The 17,500-nt window shown below is 51.3% G+C and overlaps 1 protein-coding gene and 1 long non-coding RNA gene across 2 annotated transcripts in view; one reads left to right on the plus strand and one right to left on the minus strand.

Annotated features, from left to right (window-relative positions):
- The window catches only part of LOC137300221 (insulin-like growth factor-binding protein 4), a 43,477-nt gene that overhangs the window by 12,608 nt on the left and 13,369 nt on the right, over nucleotides 1–17,500 (plus strand). The gene's annotated exons all lie outside the window — the stretch shown is intronic.
- LOC137300222 (uncharacterized) overlaps nucleotides 10,552–17,500 on the minus strand; it is a 7,760-nt gene continuing 811 nt past the window's right edge. Inside the window, exons 1-2 of the long non-coding RNA XR_010958046.1 lie at nucleotides 17,458–17,500; nucleotides 10,552–10,843 (exon numbers count right to left, since the gene is read on the minus strand). The exon at nucleotides 17,458–17,500 is cut by the window's right edge and continues 811 nt beyond it. This is a non-coding gene — a long non-coding RNA (uncharacterized lncRNA). The remainder of the gene's footprint in view (nucleotides 10,844–17,457) is intronic.

Consider the following 17,500-nt stretch of genomic DNA (forward strand, 5'->3'; position numbering starts at 1 on the left):
TCAAGTTGGGCAGAGACACAATAGAAGTTGATGAAAGTGCGTGTGGAGATGGAGCTCGTGTCCAGGCCACACTATCCTGCATCGAGGGAATGGAAATCAGGGCCAGCTGCAGACTCTGGGAAAATATAGAACTGATATGCCAGGAAACTGAATAGAATATGAGGGGAGTTGGGCTGTGCGTGTGCTGGGAGCCAAGCCTGGATGGAGGGATGTGTTTATCCAGTGTTTTGATGGTTCAGTGAACACTTTTTAGTGCTCTCCACTGATGTGAGATGATGGGTTTCAGGCTCCAGCCACCCTTGTGTTGCCGACTTTCTATGATCTTCACAAATAAACTTTTTTTCTCTCTCCACGACTGTGTGGGCCTCACTGTCTCTAGACCCTTTGTTTTACAATTGAACCGTTGCATAGAATCACATAGAACGTACAGCACAGAAACAGGCCATTCGGCCCAACTGGTCCACGCCGGTGTTTATGCTCCACACAAGTCTCCTCCCTCCCTACTCCATCTCACCCTATCAGCATATCCTTCTATTAACTTTCTCCCTCATGTTTATCTAGCTCCCCCTTAAATGTATCTTCACTATTCACCTCAACTACTCCTTGTGGGAGCGAGTTCCACATTCCCACCGCTCTCTGGGTAAAGAAGTTTCTCCTGAATTCCGTATTGGATTTATTGGCGACTATCTTATATTTATGGCCCCTAGTTCTGGTCACCCCCACAAGTGGAAACATCTTCTCTACGTCTACCCTATCAAAGCCTTTCATAATTTTTCAGACCCCTATCAGGTCACCCCTCAGCCTTCTCTTCCTCCGAGAGAAAAGAGCCCCAGCCTGTTCAGCCTATCCTGATATTTATAACCTCTCAGTTCTGGTATCATCCTTGTAAATCTTTTTTGCACATTCTCCAGTACATCTGGACTGTGTGCAGTGGCTGGCACGGGGAAGGCAGCAATTTAACGATGTGAGAGTGGGGACTGTACTGGGATACACAGGAAGGCACAGAACCTCGGGGGTTAATACAAGATTTCCTAATGAGACTTGGTTTCCAATAACATTTCCACATCTGGTTCCCATTTCTTTTTATTTTTGAATTCTATTTGTGCTGTTGAATGTCAGGGTGGACCCTGGTAATGAACAATGGAACATTTTCCCAAGTGCTCTGAAAGTCAGCAATATCAGCACTCCCAGATATATGGGCATTCCTGTATATTAATGGGACACTCAACACAAACATATATCCCACAGCAAGACCAGTCCCCTGTTAACCGACATAAGGAATTGAGAGTCTGCTCATTCCTGCCTGTTTTATAAACAGCCTCGAGATTCTCGAAGACCAAGTGCAATAGAAGAAGCTCCGCCCAGATTTTAATACTTTTAATATCACCCTATTTATTTGTACAATTGTTAATCTCTCTCCCTCACACTGTCACTCAGTAACCCCTCTCCCCCCAGCGCCCTGTGTTACTGACTGTATCTCTACTGATGTTAATCCCTCTCCCTCACACTGTCTCTCAGTAACCCCTCTCCCCCCAGCGCCCTGTGTTACTGACTGTATCTCTACTGATGTTAATCCCTCTCCCTCACACTGTCACTCAGTAACCCCTCTCCCCCAGCGCCCTGTGTTACTGACTGTATCTCTACTGATGTTAATCCCTCTCCCTCACACTGTCACTCAGTAACCCCTCTCCCCCAGCGCCCTGTGTTACTGACTGTATCTCTACTGATGTTAATCCCTCTCCCTCACACTGTCACTCAGTAACCCCTCTCCCCCAGCGCCCTGTGTTACTGACTGTATCTCTACTGATGTTAATCCCTCTCCCTCACACTGTCACTCAGTAACCCCTCTCCCCCAGCGCCCTGTGTTACTGACTGTATCTCTACTGATGTTAATCCCTCTCCCTCACACTGTCACTCAGTAACCCCTCTCCCCCAGCGCCCTGTGTTACTGACTGTATCTCTACTGATGTTAATCCCTCTCCCTCACACTGTCACTCAGTAACCCCTCTCCCCCAGCGCCCTGTGTTACTGACTGTATCTCTACTGATGTTAATCCCTCTCCCTCACACTGTCACTCAGTAACCCCTCTCCCCCCAGCGCCCTGTGTTACTGACTGTATCTCTACTGATGTTAATGCAGCTCCCTCACACTTTTGGCTCAGTAACCCCTCACAGCCAATGTAAGGGAGTTCCCTTGGATGGTGTATGTGACAGGGAGGGAATATGGTAAAGTGGTGAATTCCCCCCTCCCAGCAAACCAGGTGGTGTTAGGAATGTTGAGACCATGACTGGAACCAAGCAGAAAATTGATGCCTTTCTCAGGTCAGATACAGAGTAAAGCTCCCTCTACACTGTCCCATCAAACACTCCCAGGGCAGGTACCGCACGGGTTAGATACAGAGTAAAGCTCCCTCTACACTGTCCCATCAAACACTCCCAGGGCAGGTACAGCACGGGTTAGATACAGAGTAAAGCTCCCTCTACACTGTCCCATCAAACATTCCCACTATCCTGTTGAATTTTGATTTTGTCTCCTTGAGCTTTTTCTCTCCTCTCATCATTTCAATAATGTTTGAGATTACGTGGCGACCCTGAACCCCTGAAGAAGAGGGAGCTTCTCTGCTGGAATGTGCATTTTGATTGCAGTTCATTGGTGTAAAATTGTTGTCTCTGTTCCCTAATCCTGACAGGACCAAGGACACGACTTCCCATCCATTCACCATCCTGTCCCCACTGATTGAGCACCAAGCAAACAGCTGGTTCACTGGACATCATGCCTGGTGGAAAGAAGGGGCAGAGATAGAGATAGAGAAAAGAACGAGGGAGGTGAGAGAAAGAGTGAGAGAGAGAGAAAAGAACGAGGGAGGTGAGAGAGGGATCGAGATCTCACTGAGCTTCCACAAGGGACATACGAGTTGCTAGTTTGAAAAAAAGACCAGGGTCCATCCATCTAGTTCGCCTTCTACCATCCCGGTAATCACATGATACGATGATAATGGAGTTGTTGACTAATCATAGCAATCGATCTTAATCAATGAATCTCCAGACCCAGACATGAGGCGAGAAAAAGCCCACTGGTGGAGAGCTTTGGGAACCAGAGGTCCAAAGTCTCAAGGATAAGTAGCTTGTTCAATGAGAGAGAAGGGAGGTAGATTGATGACTCTGAGGCCAATCTCTTGGGCTAGTATTGGCCCAATTTATTCTTCTCTTCATTTTGACCGTGGCCCAGAGTCCTGGTTACTGTTTCTCCAGGAGCTGAGAGTAGTCTGGAGGCTGAGGTGTCTCAGCATCGCACTGTGCTCCAGCCAGCTGTGGGGGCATTGACCAGAGCATCATGTCCAGCACTGGTCGAGCTGGGAGGGCAGACGGACACTTCTGTAGCTCAGTACCACGCCGGGCGGTGCTTTCCTGCTCCATGGGGCTCAGTCCCACACCGGGCAGTGCTCTCGTAGAACGAAAGGTTACAGCGCGGAAGGAGGCCATTCAGCCCATCGAGTCCGTACCAGCTCTATGCAAGAGCAATCCAGCTAGTCCGTCTCCCCCACCCTATCCCCGTAGCCCTGCAAATTTTTTCTTTTCAAGTACTTATCCAGTTCCCCTTTGGCTATGATTGAATCTGCCTCCACCACCCCCTCGGGCAGTGCATTCCAGATCAGAACCACTCGCTGTGTTAAAAAAAGTCTCTCCTCCTGTTGCCCCCGGCTCTTTTGCCAATCACCCCGAATCTATATCCTCCGGTCCCCGACTTCTCCTCCAATGGGAACAACCTCCATGCAGACCCCTCACGACCCTGGATACCTCCATGAAATCTCCTCTCAACTTTCTCTGTTCCAAGGAGAACAACCCCAGCTTTTCCAGTCTATCCACTAAAGTCCCTCATCCCTGGAATCATTCCAGTAAATCTCTTCTGCACCCTCTCTAAGGCCTTCACATCTTTCCTAAAGTGCGGTGCTCAGAACTGGACACAATACTCCAGTTGTGGCCGAACCAGTGTTTTATAAAGGTTCATAGCTTCCTTGCTTTTGTACTCTATGCCTCTATTTATAAAGCCCAGGATCCCAAATGCTTTTTAAACCGCTTTCTCAACCTGCCCTGCCACTTCAAACGATTTGTGCACATTTACCCCCAGATCTCTCTGCTCCTGTACCCCTTTTAGAATTGTGCCCTCTTGTTTATATTGCCTCTCCTCACTCTTCCTACTGAAATGTATCACTTTGCATTTTTCTGCGTTAAATTTCATCTGCCACGTGTCCGCCCATGCCACCAGCCTGTCTATATCCTCTCCCGCTCCGTGGGGCTCAGTCCCGACGTTCGATAAAAACTGTTCTAATTTAACATTAATGGAGCCCTGAGCAGTAGCTGCTCTGCAGGGCCTCTATTACTCAAGGACCTAATCCCTGACTTGCTTCTCAGGTAATAGTGAACAGGCCAAAAAGAGCACCTGGAACCTATTAAAAGGGTAAATCAGCCTCGGGAGGACTGAGCCAAAAGTTTGCTGTAATGAGTTTATAGTCTGTTTTTTTTATTTTATAATTCTTTTCGGAGCATGTCTTGTGGTATAATTTAAACATTCCTGGGTTGAATTTGACCTAATTTCAGCCCTCCAGAGAGCTGCCATTGTTTGTCTTGTCACAGAGTGTTTGGGTTGCTCTGCACTTGGGGCAGTGAGGAGTCGGCACAGAGTGGGAGCAAGAGCAGCAGCAGCAGACTCATGTCCCCTGCTAGTGGCCACGGTGAGGCCAGGCCTGCTGTACCGGGGGAAGGGGGTGCGTAGGAGAGTGCCCCTCGTTGACTGCCAGTGAAGGGGCAAACTGAGATATCACTGGCAAACTAAGATATAACTGGCAAAGGTGGTGCTGGCTCTCTGTAGCGCAGCTGGTGGAATTTATTCTCTCAAAGGACAATGTGCAAATCTGAAATAAAAACAGACAAGGGAGGTGATGGCGTTTTGGGGCCGTACCCCTTCTTCAGAGCCCTGGACGAGGGCCATTTAAAGGGGGTGGTGCATTTAATGAAGAGTGTGTCAAAAAACCTGCAACATGAAGGCACAGTTCATGTTAAAATTAGCGCTGGCTCGCCGTGAAACAGTCATCAGAACTTTCCCGTGTGACTCCGAGCTGGGGCCCGGCCCGACCCCCTCCGAGCTGGGGCCCGGCGCGACCCCCTCCGAGCTGGGGCCCGGCGCGACCCCCTCCGAGCTGGGGCCCGGCGCGACCCCCTCCGAGCTGGGGCCCGGCGCGACCCCCTCCGAGCTGGGGCCCGGCGCGACCCCCTCCGAGCTGGGGCCCGGCGCGACCCCCTCCGAGCTGGGGCCCGGCGTGACCCCCTCCGGGAATGGCAACTCTATCCTTTAAAGGGGCCACGTGCTTTCAGAGTGTTATTAGCGTGTGGGAGCACGTTTTTAAAGGACTGTCCCTTTCAAGCTCTTTTATATTACAGAATGTTGACTGGAGGCTGCCCCGGGGTGGGAGTGGGGGGGTGCTTTTCCCCGTTCCTGCCAAATGTAAACGGGCACAGCTGGTGGCGATGGTGAGAGCACCAACTGCTGGCATAGCGCTCGGCACGGTTTTGTGTTTTTGGTCTGTGCATAATAGTGCAGTGAGCAGGCTCGGTGCTGTGATTGTGTAGGGACGGGGGCCCCTTGAGGGCAGGTTTGTGCTGCTCAACGTTCAGCTCTGAGGATCAGCGTTTCCTGGGATCCAAACAGCGACTTGTGATATTCCCCATGGCAGCATCGCATCAGATGCCTGTTAGAAACCTCGTTTGATTCTCAGTTCTATTGATGTCAATAGGACTATTTCGTAGACGATCAGGGGAATTCTCCCTGATGTCCTGGGGCCAGTATTTACCCCTCAACCAACATCACTAAAACAGATTATCTGGTCATTATCACATTGTTGTTTGTGGGATCTTGCTGTGCGCAAATTGGCTGCCACATTTTCCAACATTGCAACAGTGACTACACTTCAAAAGTACTTCATTGGTTGTGAGGGGTTTTGGGACGTCCTGAGGTTGTGAAAGGTGCTGTAGAAATACAAGTTCCTTTTTCTTTCTCAATGTGACTGAATATCGAGCGGGCAGAGTAACAGGCACCTGATTTGATATTGCCTGGCCCAGGATCAATTCCTACCCTCAGGAGCCAAGAAAAGTCACAGTGGGGGGGGGTGGGGCAGAAGTTGGGGGGGTGGGGCAGAAGTTGTGGGGGGAGTGGGGAGGAGTGGGGGGGTGGGGCAGAAGTTGGGGGTGGGGCAGAGGTTGGGGGGGTGGGGCAGAAGTTGTGGGGGAGTGGGGAGGAGTGGGGGGGTGGGGCAGAAGTTGGGGGGGGAGTGGGGGAGTGGGGAGGAGTGGGGGGGGTGGGGCAGAGGTTGGGGGTGGGGCAGAGGTTGGGGGGTGATGGTGGGGGTGGGGCAGAAGTTGGGGGGTGGGAGTGGGGAAGAAGTTGGGGGGTGGGGAATGGGGCATAAGTTGGGGGGGGGAGTGGGGCAGAAGTTGGGGGGGAGTGGGGCAGAAGTTGGGGGGGGAGTGGGGCAGAAGTTGGGGGGGGAGTGGGGCAGAAGTTGGGGGGGGAGTGGGGCAGAAGTTGGGGGGGTGGGGCAGAAGTTGGGGGGGGAGTGGGGGGGGAGTGAGGGAGAAGTTGGGGGGGAGTGGGGGGGGAGTGAGGGAGAAGTTGGGGGGGGGAGTGGGGGGGGGGTGGGGGGAGAAGTTGGGGGGGGGGAGTGGGGGGGGTGGGGGAGAAGTTGGGGGGGGGAGCGAGTTGCGCTCTGAACTGCAGCAGGTTGGTGCAGTGACCGGGTGCCCTGAGATTTATGGGGTCCATCAAACCCGCCCGTGTGTAACGTGTTTCCAGCCCCTGTTCTCTGAGTCTCCAATAGGAAACCTGAAAAGGTGCTGAACTGACTTCTCCAACAAACAAGTTCAGAAGCTGGTGTTTAAGAATTCTAGGCACGATGCAATGAAGTTAAACAGCAAACCAGACTGATGCAGACTGCACTGAGTTACAGCTGGCCGACCCAGTACCAGTCCCAGAGCTTTGATCTCTGAGGAGTTCCATTGTGTGAGAACTTGTTTCACTGCCTTTCCATGGGCTGCTTTAAAGGTCAGGACTGAAATCTAATAAAATACCCCCACTGCACGGTGTCCTGTCAGTGAACCTCGGGATGAATTTAGTTTTGTTTCCCAGCTACCTTACAATGTGTACGATTAAACCCCAGCCCCCCACACGCTGCTCTCTCAGACCGAGGGTCCAGCCTCTGGTTTTTCCAGTTTCTCTGTTCCTTTCCTGAAGGTGCTGACTTTCCCCGGGGTGCAGGTTCCAGGGGAGTCCGTCCTTTCCCAGTACCCAGTCCGAGTGTGAGCCAAGTCAGTGAGTGTCTCCTGGGGGGAGAATCACAGCTGTACTGTAATTCCGATGGGATAAGGAAATATTACACTCGGGGTCTGTGATGGCACTTTACTCTGGGAGTGTTTGGTGGGACAGTGTAGAGGGAGCTTTACTCTGTATCTAACCCGTGCTGTACCTGCCCTGGGAGTGTTTGGTGGGACAGTGTAGAGGGAGCTTTACTCTGGGCAGGGGGTGCAGGTTATATAGGGACAAGAGTTTTTTTTAAGGTTAATGCAATACAAAATAACCCAGATGTTGCCAGACTCTTGGTGATCCAGCTGAACACATCTCTGTGATGCCTCACTGTCTCCTCCGCTCCTCGATTCAGGGGGTCCCTTCTGTTCAGACAGGAGTTGCTGCCAAGTTAGTTAGTTTCTGGAGCAAAGTGTTGCCTGAGGCTGACCCCGGGCAGTTTGGGCTAACTCTGGGGTCCAGCTCTGGGGAGAATGCGTACGCTGGTAACCGGACCAGCCTGACACCAGCCTCTCCACCTGAGCAGCATGTTTAGCACGACCAGACTGACTGCCTAGCTGCCTGCCATCGCCCCATGTATCCATGGTGACAGTCGGTACACAAGCTGGGCTAGTTATTTAAACTTTGTGTGTTAAGGCCAGAGTGTTTGGTTTGGGGTCATTCTCTGAATGTTTAATACAAGAGAATTCCCGCCAAAGTTGCAATGTCTCCTCTCCAAGCATTGGTCTCAAATGTTTCACCAAAATCTCACTGATAATCTGCCATTTGCTGGCTGGAGCCTGGTGGGTCTCTGTCTGCTCTCTGTCTTGTACTATGTTGGCCTGTGACTTAGCACATTCCCTCTCTCTCTCTCTGTCTCTGCCACTGTTTCGCTCTCTCTCTCTTCTAATGCTCACCTCTCTATCTCTCCCTGTCTCCCTTCTCTCTATCTCTTTCTCCACCTCTCTCTATCTCTCTCTCTCTCTATCACTCTCTCTCTCTCTATCGCTCTCTCTCTCTCTCTCTATCTCTCTCTCTCTATCGCTCTCTCTCTCTATCTCTCTCTCTCTATTTCTCCCACCTCTATATCTCTCTATCTCTCTCTCTATATATGTCTCTATCTCTCTCTATCTCTCCCACCTCTATATCTCTTGCCCACTTTTCTCTCTCTCTCTCTCGCCCACCTGTTGTGTATTCTTACCCCTGTAGCGCCACCCCTGATATTCGGGGATAAAGCTTGCACTGTGAAGTGGCCCATATTTCTCTGGAAAATAAGTAAGACTTAGATTTGCAAGCTGTCTCAGCAGTTGTTGTGAGAGTGTCCTTGAATGCGACCCCTCAAATAATGAAGCAGTCCGTGCCCGCATGCAGCAAGACCTGGACAACATCCAGGCTTGGGCTGATAAGTGGTAAGTAACATTTGCACCAGACAAATGCCAGGCAATGACCATCTCCAACAAGAGAGAGTCTAACCACCTCCCCTTGACATTCAACGGCATTACCATCGCCGAATCCCCCACCATCAACATCCTGGGGGTCGCCATTGACCAGAAACTTAACTGGACCAGCCATATAAATACTGTGGCTACAAGAGCAAGTCAGAGGCTGGGTATTCTGTGGCGAGTGACTCACCTCCTGACTCCCAAAGCTTTTCCACCATCTACAAGGCACAAGTCAGGAGTGTGATGGAATACTCTCCACTTGCCTGGATGAGTGCAGCTCCAACAACACTCAAGAAGCTCGACACCATCCAGGACAAAGCAGCCCGCTTGATTTGGCACCCCATCCACCACCCTAAACATTCACTCCCTTCACCACCGGCGCACAGTGGCTGCAGTGTGTACCATCCACAGGATGCACTGCAGCAACTCGCCAAGGCTTCTTCGACAGCACCTCCCAAACCCGCAACCTCTACCACCTAGAATGACAAGAGCAGCAGGCGCATGGGAACAACACCACCTGCACGTTCCCCTCCAAGTCACACACCATCCCGACTTGAAATATATCGCCGTTCCTTCATCGTCGCTGGGTCAAAATCCTGGAACTCCCTTCCTAACAGCACTGTGGGAGAACCGTCACCACACGGACTGCAGCGGTTCAAGAAGGCGCTCACCACCACCTTCTCAAGGGCAATTAGGGATGTGCAATAAATGCTGGCCTCGCCAGCGACATCCCATGAACGAATAAAAAAAAAAGACGGGTTAGCTGAGTTTGAAGGTTATTTTCTCCAGGTGAACCATGTTTGCCAGAGCTGATCTCAGAGAGTCTCCTGAGCCTGGGTGTGATAGCTGTTTGGAATTGCTGTGTTTGCTGCTCTTCTGTTGCTGATCTATTTGGTGTCGGACCGAGTACTTGGGGTTTTTCTAATGTTTGTCTCCAATTTTCTCGACTCTCTCCTGAAGTCGCTGAATTTTTTTGGCACATGGTTTTGTTCTCTGGCCCAGGAACAGGGAGGCTGGTTCTGTCTGCTGCTCTGATGGAGACAGGTAACTGTGCACAGACCAGGAGGGAACTTTGAACCTTCTGGTCTGTGTGTGGCTCAGTAGCAGACTGGACGAGTGGGCATTTACTCAGTGAGACACTGAGAGCTGCTCTCTGACAGTTACCCATTGCTGCAGTTGGTGTCGAGCCATTCAGACCCATCTGTGCCTCATTAGCTGAAACAACAGCGAAGAACAGCTGGAGTTAGCCTTAGTGTCCCGGGTTAGGGAGAGGAGAATCAGCCGGGCGCCAGTCTGATCATTATCCCGTGTGTGAGAGAGAGAGAGAGAGAGTCTGTGTGTTCAGATGCTCCGCCGCGATGCCCCCCACAGTCGGATGGCTTGTCAACACTCACTGCCTGGGATCACACATGAAGAAAGACCCCTTGGGTGATGAACCAGAGGGAGGTTGATGTCTGTGGAATCTGTTCCCCAGTCTTCCGGAGAGGAGATGAGAAAACTCGGGGAGAATAAAGAGTCAAATGGAAAAGTGAGTGTGTAACGGAGAAAGTGCCAAGTCACAAAAAAAAAGACAGCTTTTAACATCCGCTGTCCCTCTGCAATTGTGAGATTGCTCAGGGTCCCGCCTCTTTTTTATGGCAGATTCAAACAGTGAGAACCTTTTTTGGGCCCAAACCCTCTGAACAGGTTTGACTCCTGCTCTGCTTTGTAAAATCTGACCACAAACTTAGAACAGATTTATCTGAAAAAAACTGAACTCGAATCATTACCAGGCAGGTTTGAAGTGAAGCACTGGAGGTTTTGTCTCCTTTTACTGAAGAACTTTCCAGCTGTTTGCCCTTTTATTTATCCTGATAAGATTAGTTTAATCACTCCAGCTCTGCATTAATAGCCAATGACTTGGGTTCAAATTTCCACTGAGTTGTGAGGTGATCTTACTCACTGCAACAAATACCCGGCAATCGTTAACCACAGATCAATCTCCAGTGATAAGATGATGGGAATCCCACACGGCATTCTGGAGGAGGAAGCGCTGGAATTCTATTGTGTCTTTTAGTTCATTTCCTGTTCTGGCAAAATAAATAAAAACCAGGTTAGGAAGGAATCCGGCCCTGGAGTTAATTCCAGACTCAAAGTCCAGAGTTTTCCATCCCAGGGATGCAGCCAGTGAGAAACCACCGGAGAGACGGGAAACCGCAGTCCTTCCCAGTGATACACACCCAGTGTGGGCGGATTCGGTCAGACCCCCACCCCCACCCTCCCCCCACACTCCCCCCCACCCCCACACTCCCCCACCCCCACACTCCCCCACACTCCCCCACACTCCCCCCACACTCCCCCCACACTCCCCCACACTCCCCCCACACTCCCCCCACACTCCCCCACCCCCACACTCCCCCCACCCCCACCCTCCCCCCACACTCCCCCCCCACCCCCACACTCCCCCACACTCCCCCCACCCCCACACTCCCCCACACTCCCCCCACCCCCACACTCCCCCACCCCCACACTCCCCCACACTCCCCCCACACTCCCCCCACACTCCCCCACACTCCCCCACACTCCCCCCACCCCCCACACTCCCCCACATTCCCCCCACACTCCCCCCACCCCCACACTCCCCCACATTCCCCCCACACTCCCCCCACCCCCACACTCCCCCGCCACCCCCACACTCCCCCACACTCCCCCCACCCCCACACTCCCCCGCCACCCCCACACTCCCCCCACACTCCCCCCACACACCCCCACACTCCCCCACACTCCCCACACTCCCCCCACCCCCACACTCCCCCACACTCCCCACACTCCCCCCACCCCCACACTCCCCCACACTCCCCCCACACTCCCCCACCCCACCCCCACACTCCCCCCACACTCCCCCCCCCCACACTCCCCCACCCCCACCCCCACACTCCCCCCCCCCACACTCCCCCACCCCCACCCCCACACTCCCCCCCCCCACACTCCCCCACCCCCACCCCCACACTCCCCCACCCCCACACTCCCCCCACCCCCACACTCCCCCCACCCCCACACTCCCCCCACCCCCACACATCCCCCCCCCCTACAGGCTAAACAGCACCAGGTCCAGTAATGGGGAAAGGGAGAATATGTCAGCACTCTGGTCTCCATATTATAAAAAGGATATTGAGGCACTGGAGAAGATTCACAAGGACGATACCAGAAGTGAGAGGATATAAATATCAGGAAAGGCTGAACAGGCTGGGGCTCATTTCTCCAGAGAGAGAAGACTGAGGGGTGACCTGATAGGGGTCTTTAAGATTATGAAAGGGTTTGATAGGGTAAACGTAGAGAAAATGTTTCCACTTGTGGGGGAGACCAAAACTAAGGGCCATAAATATAAAATAGTCACCAATAAATGCAACAGGGAATTCAGGGAAAACTTCTTTACCCAGAGAGTGGTGAGAATGTGGAACTCGCTCCCACAAGGAGTAGTTGAGGTGAATAGTGTCGATACATTTAAGGGGAAGCCGGATAAAACACATGAGGGAGAAAGGAATAGAAGGATATGCTGATAGGGTGAGATGAAGTAGGGAGGGAGGAGGCTCGTGTGGAGCATAAACACCAGCATAGACCAGTTGGGCCGAATGGCCTGTTTCTGTGCTGTACGTTCTGTGTAACCGAGTGTCACTGAGCCACTCTCTCAGCACCAGGTCCAGTAATGGGGGAGGGAGATGGTGACTGTGTCAGCACTTTGTGTCTTACAAAGGAACGTGGGAATGATTTTTCAGATTCCCTCGTAACACGCACAGACTTCAATTTTATTACTTTATAAAGTTTTTGTGTTCGTCATGGTGAAGTATTGGGGAATGGAACACTTTCCATTCCAAGTGCCAAGCCCACATTCTCCCTGGCCCTCTCAAACCTGTGTCTAAACTCTGTGGGTGTAGGTTAAGTGTGGTGTGTTCCTGCAGGGAGAGAGTCTCTCGGACAAACACTGCGCTCTACCTGAGCTGGGTCCTCGTAGCTCGGGTTAGAAATTTGCAAGCACGGTGAGGAGCTCCCACACGTTTCAGCTGCTCCAACAGGCTGTAATGTTGCAGCAGTGCTTGGGGACAGCTCCCTGCTCCCTTCCATAACCCCGATGGTGTAGACAGTGACTGTGGGATGCTGCTCCCTGCACTATCGGTGCGGCCTAACTGAGGGCTGAGATGATGAGCAGCAACAAGCCAGGGAAGGCCGGGAGGTGAAGGTCGAGGGCAGGCGACGGGTTTCAGCACGTGTCGCGTCACGGGGTCGATTAACGTGTTTTGTCGGAGCTTTTGCCTCTGAGTTGGATTTGCCTTCTGACTGTTTACTCTCCTGGTTGAGGATGAAGCCCTGTGGGGGGAGGAGGGGGGGGGGGGTGTAGCCCTGTGGGGGGAGGAGGGGGTGGGGGGGTGTAGCCCTGTGGGGGGGGGGGAGGGGGGATCGGGGTGTGGCCTGGTTTGGGGGGGGGTGGGGTTTGGGGTGTAGGGACAAGGTCAGCTACCAGATGTTGGCATTTCTAGCGTTTGGGGAGAGTGGTGCACGAGGCAGCATTGTCTGACTGAGACGGTGAGGTCTGATGGGCCAATGGTTCTCCTTACCCTTCTCTCTCTCTCTCTCTGTGTCTCTCTCTCTCTGTCTGTCTGTCTCTCTCTGTCTGTCTCTCTCTCTGTCTCTCTCTCTCTGTCTGTCTGTCTCTCTCTGTCTGTCTCTCTCTCTCCCTCTCTCTCTCTCTGTGTCTCTCTCTCTCTCTCTGACTCTCTCTCTCTGTCCTCTCTCTCTCTGTCTCTCTCTCTGTCTCTCTCTCTCTGTCTCTCTCTCTGTCTCTGTCTCTCTCTCTCTGTCTCTCTCTGTCTCTCTCTCTCTCTGTCTCTCTCTGTCTCTCTGTGTCTCTCTCTCTCTGTCTCTCTCTCTCTCTCTCTGTCTCTCTCTGTCTGTCTGTCTCTCTCTCTCTGTCTCTCTCTCTCTGTCTCTCTCTCTGTCTCTGTCTCTCTCTCTCTGTCTCTCTCTCTCTGTCTCTCTCTCTCTGTCTCTCTCTCTCTGTCTCTCTCTCTCTGTCTCTCTCTCTGTCTCTCTCTCTAATCCTGATCGACCTGCAGAAGTACTGTTATTCTGTTTCTGTGCACTGTTTGCATTGTTTACTTTTACTACTCAACTGTATAAAATCGCCCTCTAAAATCATAGTTTCTACTGACATTGCTCACTCCAGACATCACTTCCTCTGGGTTTTGCTGCAGTTACCCGCCTCACTCTGAGAGCCAGACAGACTGACGGGCCACACAGGCACAGGTTACAACCGTTCTCAGGCACAGACACAGACACTGTCTGACTGCCACAGGTGATGCTCCTGTTGGTTTAGCCTGTAGCTGGTTAGGTTGGGTTAATTGGTTGGTTGGTTTCGTTAGTTGGTTGGGTGGTTTGATTTGGTGCTTTGGTTAATTGGGTTGGTCATTTGGGTGGGTTGGATAGTTGGTTGGTTGGGTGGTTTGGTTGGTTGGTTTGGTTACTTGGTTGGGTGGTTTGATTGGTTTGGTCAGTTGGGTGGTTTGGTTTGGTGCTTTGGTTGGGTGGGTTGGTCAGTTAGGTGGGTTGGTTAGTTGGGTTGGGTGGTTTGGTTGGGTGGGTTGGATGGTTTGGTTTGCTGCTTTGGTTAGTTGGGTGGTTTGGTTAGTTGGATTGGTTGATTTGGTTAGTTGGGTGGTTTGGTTTGCGTGCTTTGGTTAGTTGGGTTGGGTGGTTTGGTTAGTTGGGTGGTTTGGTTAGTTGGGTTGGGTGGTTTGGTTACTTGGGTGGTTTGGTTGGGTGGTTTGGTTTGCTGCTTTGGTTAGTCTGGGTTGGTCAGTTGGGTGGTTTGGTTAGTTGGATTGGTTGATTTGGTTAGTTGGGTGGTTTGGTTTGGTGCTTTGGTTAGTTGGGTTGGATGGTTGGGTTGAGTGGTTTGGTTTGGTGCCTTGGTTAGTTGGGTTGGACGGTTGGGTTGGGTGGTTTGGTTAGTTGGGTGGTTTGGTCAGTGCCCAGCTGGCCTTTCTGGTGCAGAGTGAACCGTGGGAAGACAGAAACCTTTTAGAGGGAATGAGATCTGGAGAAAATGTAAAAATAACAAGCTGGTATTGGGTAAGTTGACCCGGCCCAGTGCCGTAAGGGGATCGTAAACAGAATCTGCGCCAACACAGCTCTTGGGTATTTAATGATCCCCCTTGTGTGCAGTCTGATGAGAACCTTGTGCTTGAAGCTTTTAATAATTATTTCACTCTTGCACAGCAGTGATTGAGGTGTTACTGGACCCTTTCTATAGCTATCTATTTTATATAAGTCTTCAGTGTATTGCACATTCTTCACACTTCAGGCAATCAAAAGTATTTAAAAAAAAGACTAAGAAAGCGAGTCATTTCCTGCTGGTTTTTTTCTGACCTTGATAATCTGCCCCCTCCCCGGGGCCAGGAGCCCGGGGTGTACAAGTGGTTAATTAACCTCAGCCGTCTGCAAGCCGCCACAATACCTGGACATGCCCATTTAGACCACTTCACAACAGGGAGTGTCTGGGCAAAGGCTTTAAAGGGACAGGCCCAGGTTCAGCAGCTAATCATCACGTCCGTGCTGCAGATCCAAGACCCCTTAGCAGCAGCACTGCCACAGGACAACGACAAGCTTAACAAAATCAAGTTAAGTCCTAGGAACAGGAGGAGGCCATTCAGTCCCTCTGGCCTGTTCTGCCATTTATTCAGGTCATGGCTGATCTGTACCTCAACTCTATCTATCTCCCTTTGCTCCGTGTCCCTCGATACCCTCACCCAAAAAAAATCTTAACAATCTCAGTCTCGAAAGCTCCAATTGACCCCCAGCCTCAACAGCTTTTTGGTGGGGGATAGTTCCAGATTTCCACTCCCCTTTGTGTGAAGAAGTGCTTCCTGACATCGCCCCTGAATGGCCTGGCTCTAATTTTAAGGTTCTGCCCCCTTGTTCTGGACTCCCCCCACCAGAGGAAATAGTTTCTCTCTATCTACCCTAGCTGCCCTGTTCCAGCCCTGCCACAATTCGAGGCAGGCTAATAATGGTACTGGATTCCATCCATCACTGTGATCACCGGTATTAGTTACAGCTATGGAGAGGCCAGTGCTTCAAGCAGTGGGCTGGTGGGGCCGATAGAATCATAGAAAGGTTACAGCACAGAAGGAGGCCATTCGGCCCATCGAGTCTGTGCCGACTCTATGCAAGAGCAATCCAGCTAGTCCCACTCCCCCGCCCTATCCCCTGTAGCTCTGCCTTTTTTTTCCTTTCAAATACTTATCCAGTTCCCTTTTGAAGGCCATGATTGAATCTGCCTCCACCACCCCCTCGGGCAGTGCATTCCAGATCATAACCACTCGCTGTGTAAAAAAGCTTTTCCTCATGTCACCTTCGGTTCTTTTGCCAATCACCTTAAATCTATGTCCTCTGGTTCTTGACCCTTCCGCCAATGGGAACAGTTTCTCTCTATTCTGTCTAGACCCTTCATGATTTTGAATACCTCTATCAAATCTCCTCGCAACCTTCTCTGTTCCAAGGAGAACAACCCCAGCTTCTCCAGCCTATCCACATAACTAAAGTCCCTCATCCCTGGAATCATTCTAGTAAATCTCTTCTCCACCCTCTCTTAAGGCCTTCACATCTTTCCTAAAGTGCGGTGCCCAGAACTGGACACAATACTCCAGTTATGGCCGAACCAGTGTTTTATAAAAGTTCATCATGACTTCCTTGCTTTTGTACTCTATGCCTCTTATGATGGATTATGATCCCTTGTGCTTTTTTAACCACTTTCTCAACTTGCCCTGACACCTTCAACGATTTGTGCACATACACCCCCAGATCCCTCTGTTCCTGTACCCTGTTTAGATAATTCCAGCTAAAGGTATCTTAGAGCTGTTTCTATGCTGTACAGTTCTGAGTTCAAACCTATTCTAGTGGAGGGACAGGGTCCTTTGTCAGGAGAGAGCATGTCCATTTCAGGGATCCCGGATATTTGGGGGGTAATGAATATGCAAGGTTTTTTTGGGGGGAGTGACAGAGCATGTGAGGGGTGTTTGGGGTGTGAATACGAGCAACCAAATGTCAAATAGTTTTTTATTGAAGGACTGGGAGCTGTAAAATCTGTTCACTTGGGCAGGGACAAGACTGGGTTTACCCTGCAGCTCTCGCAAGATTTTAGTGCCGAGTGATGGGAACACGGCTGATTCCATCAATGTTTGTTAGGTTTGGTGTATTTTTGGAATTGGGATCTGATTGGCTGCAGTTGGAGCTGGCACAAGAGAAACTTTTCAGCTCTCTGTGGGGCTGAGCTGCGAGGGATTGTGACGGGGAGAGAGGGAGAGAGGGAGATCAAAGGGTGGGTTTGTAATCAGGAGCTTTGAAGTGAAGAAAATGCCAACAAGGCTGGGTGACCTTGCTGGGTGTCATTGTCAGCAAGCTGCCTGGATTGTTATTTGTTCTTAGTGTTGATTTAGACCTGGTGCACTGGTGATCAGTGCCACGTACTGTTTGCATCGAAACTGGGCGGCTGTTATTGTGGCTGTATTACGAGACTGAGGTTGAATTGAGCGATTTGTGATAGTGACTGAGGACTCCAGATCCAAGAGTACTGGAGTATTATCCACATTAGCAACATCCCCCTTTACCCCACTCCAGCCTTTGCAACAGGACAGAGAATCAGTAATACCTCAAATAGTGATGTGTGAAGTAATCCAATGGTTGAAGAGTAT

The sequence above is a fragment of the Heptranchias perlo genome, chromosome 30, assembly GCF_035084215.1.
Source record: "Heptranchias perlo isolate sHepPer1 chromosome 30, sHepPer1.hap1, whole genome shotgun sequence".
NCBI lineage: Eukaryota > Metazoa > Chordata > Chondrichthyes > Hexanchiformes > Hexanchidae > Heptranchias > Heptranchias perlo.